This window comes from Ylistrum balloti, unplaced genomic scaffold, assembly GCF_031769215.1.
Source record: "Ylistrum balloti isolate Yb309-2 unplaced genomic scaffold, AGI_CSIRO_Ybal_v1 Utg371294, whole genome shotgun sequence".
Taxonomy (NCBI): Eukaryota; Metazoa; Mollusca; class Bivalvia; order Pectinida; family Pectinidae; genus Ylistrum; species Ylistrum balloti.
In genome coordinates, this window is record NW_026782694.1 from 487,071 (window position 1) to 493,253 (window position 6,183).

Genomic DNA, 6,183 nt, shown 5'->3' on the forward strand with positions numbered 1-6,183 from the left:
GATTTTAAATTTAGTCGCCTCCTTAGATCATGCAATGTAGCAGCAGGTACAATTCATACCCCTTCTTGCAAGGCATCTGCACATCGAGTTGTTACACAGCTGCATATTTGAGGCAATTAAATTTGACACGTGAGAGTTTATCTGCGCACAGGGTGTGAACATTCGTATGTATATATATCGGATGTCAAAATCCCCAAATAGGGACCAAATTATGAGGTCAAATGTCATTTTGTTGCCAATTTGAGTTACCATAAAGAAGGTCTGGTCACCATTTCATATCGTAAAATTCAACAGCAAAATGACACATGGCATGTGAAGCATATAATTAGAATCACACTTAGTAAACATTTTAAGACATCAAGATAACAAGTCAGAATTAATATGGTACGGACGGACCTCAGGTTTAAATTTCTTAAAAGGGACAGTTTGATTGTCCATGATACTGAATGACAATAAACCTTTCTTTACCTGTGAAAATTACTATGTCATTGACGCTTCGGAAGTAACTCGAATATCTTAAAACACCGTTTGTATTGTAGCTGAAGGAATCGTGTTTTGATTTAGAAGGAAATAACGATGATAATGATATTTCACTCCTGCAAGATATTGCCTTTTCATAGCAGCAAGATGAATTCATTTAAGATTCCCTTATGTAAAATATCATTACGGTCGTACCAAAGCGAGGATTCTCTTTATTTCACTCCGTTAGGCGACAAAATAGCATTAATAGCTAAAAATTATTATATGTTTCTTAATCGCGTTTTAATGTTCGTTATTCCGTTGTATGGCTATAAAAAAGACAAGGTTATGTATAGCAACAGTAGAAAATGTTGAAATAACGGCTCATTTAAGTAATCATACTTTCACAAGACTTTTAGTTTTTAATTTGCCTTCTCAACATGCCGACCTTGATTGTTTTCTTTAACAAAATCAACGATGATAATCAAAACTCCATAAAGTAAACGAGAAATTTAATCTTTCTTGCATAAGCATAAAAGATTCAATATTCATATACGCTATCAGTATATTTATGATAGGGTTGATACTGATTTAAATATCATTACGGTAGTGGGTGTGTTTTGGCATTGAACATGAAACAATAAAAAACTTGAAATAAGTCAGAATTAGCACAATTGATTTATACATATTGACAAAATTATCTCAAAAAGAACATAATTGAATTTCTATCGATCTTATTTTACATCCAAGGCCGGAAAAGAAATTCAGAAATAAATTGATTAATAAAACATTATCGAGTATCACGCACAGTAAAATACACCTTATGAAGTCGGCGCTTTGAATTTTATGTCCCCGGTGTATGCATTTTTGAAGATGAAATATATATATATGAGATGTTTATTGTTTAAGGTGGGTTCGAGACCGAAATGGCCCGGATGTGGCTTCAAAAAACCTATGAGCAAGAGGCGGGTTCGAGGCTAAAAGGTCTCAGGTTAGTTTTCAAATGCAAGTTAAGGTTGATGCGGGAAACCATTGAAGCATTTGAGGAATAAAGTTGCGTCTTAATAATAATGTTCTATGACAATCGAGTTTTAATTGATATGAATGTCTGATTTTTCTTCTGAGTAACTGCATTTTCTGTTTTGATGTGACTCACTTTACTTCTTATTAGAAAACCATACTTTTTTCATATTTGTTACAAATCTTTAAAATTTAAATGGAACGCTGACCCTTCCAAAACGCATGATCCACTTCACTAAAGAATGCTTCAACCAAATTTTGGCAAAATCAAATCATTTCTGCGGAAGAAGTTGGCGTTTAAAGAATTTGCTCTATTTCTCCTATTTGGCTCCGCCCCTTCCGCCCTTCGTGGCGGATACCAAACGCTTTATCAAAATTAATTCCCCTTCATCCAAGAATTCTGCAGACCAAAATTTGGCAAAATCTCCAATCATTCCTACAGGAGGGGTAAGGTTTTAAAGAGTTTGCTATATTTTCACTACTGGGCACCGCCCCTCACGCCCCCGGGGTCAAGACCCAGCATTTTCGTCAACGATTGCGTTTCCATTTGCAATTATTTAGCCATGATTGCATTTTTGTTGCGTTTATAATAACTAACCTTTTGATGTCTTTTTTAATAAACCATCTTTGAACCAATCAATCATTTTGGAATGTGTGATTAAAATGAGTTAATATTGACAATGGCGTATTAAATCCTTCCTATGTGATACAGGCAGTAATGTAGCACAAAGCAGGAAATATCTCTAGTCTAAGCCTTGTCCGTTTAAAATGTATATGGAGCGTTATATATCAAAGGCTGGCATAGTCAATATCGGACTTGAATCGGCAATAAATGGGAATGTCTATCATTAACCAATTTGTCTATAAAGGCTTAACGACACCCAACAGACTCAAAGGTAGAGCAAACCAGAGAAATGTAGCCATATTGATTCCACACAAATGTTAGGATTTTCTCTTAGATCTTGTATTTACTATTGACAAACTGGACATTACATGCAGGCATCTGAATTATGTCAATATGCACATCCTTTGACGTGTCTGTACCTATGTACTCTTACCTATAGCTAACGCTATTATTTTTTCAGACTTGACGTGACGGGCCCAGATTAGATATCCTTTTTTAAACTATTCGTGACATTCTGTTTTCTGTTGGGTATAGATGTAGATATGCACTGTATGTATTTGATCTGCCTTTTGATGACATGTGAACGCCATTTTGAACAGTATAAGCAAGGTATCAGATCGGTGTATGAGGTTGGGTTTACTCCCTAGACCATTCAGATCCGACGTCCCTACAAGATATCATGTCCTTAGATTAGTCTCCTTGAGGACAGTTAAAGAAGGATGCAGGGAGTGCAATTCCGGCTGTATTTAAATACCTGTTTCTTTTTTAAATAAGAAGACAGACGAAAACGAACACATTTTATGAGCCGTACATTTTTTTTATCAAAAGATATGTTGGAAGATAAAGTGGTGTTGAGTAACGCCTATCACCAACTATGGTCATTTAAGGACGACCTCATCATGTACGTGAGCTCAAACAAGTGTTCAGAGCTTGCATTTTTAACTGATTGCAGCACCGTTGTAAAACAAATACAGAACTGATGCCTACTGTATAGTGTTATCATATAGAAATGAACTGCCAAAGCTACCCTGCAGCACACCGTGAACGATTACGAAATACTGGCAATTGGCATTTCTGCCCTCACTCCATCACGATTTTTCAGATAAATGAAGCATAGCTCTTTGACGTAAGACGCTTTTGAGGGAGTGGTGGGCGTCATATATGTATATCAAACACGGTAGACACTTTAGATATAAAACATAGCAACCATGACGTAGGGTGTGATTGAGGGAGTGGTTCACGTCATATATATCAAAAACGGTATTCATTATGTGGGTAAAGGGGATGGTGGCGTCTTTTTATCGAGACCTCCGAAAAACGCGTTCATTAATCAATTAATCTATCTTTCAATGTCAAATGAAATCATCGTGCAATATCTTTGGCATCGCCTCCGATGTAACTATATAATATACAGGGGTTACACGGTATTATTAAAAGCAACATCCTGTGAGGTTGGGGATTAATTTGCCTATTTGCACCACAATCATGATCAATTCCGAGATAAGAAGCTTCTGCACACAGCATGGTTTGACAAGATGGATAAGGAAATAAAGACATATGGGGTATGTATATAGGCAGCGTTTAGAAGCTAGGTTGAGTTCGATCGGAATCCGACATAAATAGTCTTATGCTCACAACAACGTCGATATCATTTCCTCTTAATAAAATAGGATTGCAAAGAACGGGGAAATTACATGCATCCCTATAAATCGAAAGAGTATTCAGTTTAAGTTGTTACAGAACATAAAGTAATCACAATATATTTCATGAGTACTGTCTATGTAAGCCAATCTTTTGTCTTTACTTCCAAAGTCTACCAATAAACAGCAATATTTTCTTAGTGCATTTAATGCCATTTGTTGTGATCAGTTTCTGGATTGAAAATATAAGGCTTCGTGTTTGCTTATTCAGCATTATTTTCAAAAAGTCGAATCAAGGTGCTGTCCACGATGGGACAACTCGAAGACTATTGCACTAAGACCGTTGGTTCTTTTATTCTGAAAACATCATACTCCGAAGGAATATTGTGTCCAGAGTTTGTGTAGTGCCAATATTGCTCAACCAAATATGACAATAGATTAGGTGAAAGTTTTGAAATTTAACAAAGCAGTAAACAAACTAGAAATACCAAACCCTAGAGTTGCAACAAATTTAAAACGCCTTCCCTCTTACTTAGAAAAATACACTAATGACATTCTCTAATTCCGAAATGACATCAGAAAACATTTCTCTTCAAGACTTCGCCGAAATTTTTGATTTCATATTTAGAGTTGGGGATGATTAATATCACGGACATTCTTAACTGTTACGTAAACAGAAGTGGACAAAGAACAGAAAATTTCAAATTAAGATCAGATACCAAAGGAGAGAACATCTGGTACCAGGCTGACAGCGAAACAAGATTGGCAATATCATGAAAAAAATATATATATATATAATTCGCCTCTACGAATGATACCGAACATTTAGATGTTCCATATAAGGGACACATTCCCTTTTGCCAACCGGAAAAAGACAGCCGTTAATATATTTAATTACAATCCAGTTATTACCCTTCGCCTAGTTAACTAGAATTTATTAACCTTTTGCTTTTTCAAACAACTATAACTATTTGATCGCTTTCACGTTAATTCATAATTATGATTTCAATAACAAGCCAAACGTTCATCGCCGACCTTTTGTCAAGTTATTGTAATGTCGAATATTTTTGTTATTGATCCTAGACTGTACATCAAAGAGAAAAGGAAAGCAATAGATACAAGCATCTCCATGAATACGACGTATAAATCATTACCGAGACGACGCCATCTTTATTGCACCTTTGAACATCTCCCAATGGAATGACGGTGGTGATCTTCAATAACGCGTGCAATCATCTTTTAAATTATCCTTAACTACATTGTATGACACGCGCATAACCATATCTAGAGGGCATCATATTATAAAACCCGACTAACTCAAACAGCACACGTGTACAATGGCGCAATCATGTGTTGTATAAGTGCGGCATTCGGTTTGTCGTTACAGGAACTTTTGATGCCATTGTTGGAAGGAAAGATCTGAGGTAACAACTGCTGTCTGTTGTGGTCTCTTGCAGGACTGTGACCCCAAAATAACAGTGAGAGAGTGAACATTTCAAGGCTGTTTATCATTAAATAATTGTTTGTTGGTATTCACCGATGAAGTTCAGGAACTTCTGCATAAAATGCGTTTCGAGAATTTGACTCTGATCGTAGAAAAAAACAAAAACAAAAACAAAAACATTTACGTTTAAGTTAGCACGGAACATTGATTGCTCCTCAAGAAAGAATTATCTTAATTGCCGATATCTGAGATGTACATGCACCAGACATACCGTATACAGCTTCAAGTTTTAGTTTACATCCGCTGGGAACCCAATCTGTTATTGTATCGTTGATGAGTTCTCTTATGTTGTAGAAGTGGATCGAATGTTGATTAATTATTTACCGTCGCCATAAAGACTGTATTAGGAGCCTAACAGAATTACAAGACGGATTTTATGTGAACATCGCTGTAAAACAACTTATCATCCATTAGCATGTCAGCTGGGAGCAGGAAGTTCAAAACGTATTATAATCATGCACCATAGAAAAAGGTTACGGAAAGTATTTTCCGGGAAACCTGACAATTTTTATGTACTAATTATGACTGTGATAGGATGCTTTAAGCAAGGAAAGGGCAACCAAAAGTTCATCGTTAATATTTTGGTCGTTAATTATGTTGCCAAGTTGGCAGCTCCTAATCGACCTGGGGCAGAAACGCAAACTTTCATTGCAACGAACAAACCTAAACTGACATATCTTGGATATGTAGTTTAGAGATCATTCTTGTGACGCCATACTTACATCAATAAAACGCTTATTCCGCATGGGTTCGCACCATTGTTTAATGCCATATACTTTACAGTTGAATTGACAAGAGCACGGAAGTTAAGACATTTTGAGTCACATTTCCAGTTCTATTACTTGCAAATATTAAAAAGATAAAATCAATAGGTCAAGTTTTAAAGGGGTCTTGCCAGATAAACGACTTTTTCATTTAGCGACCAAATAGAAACG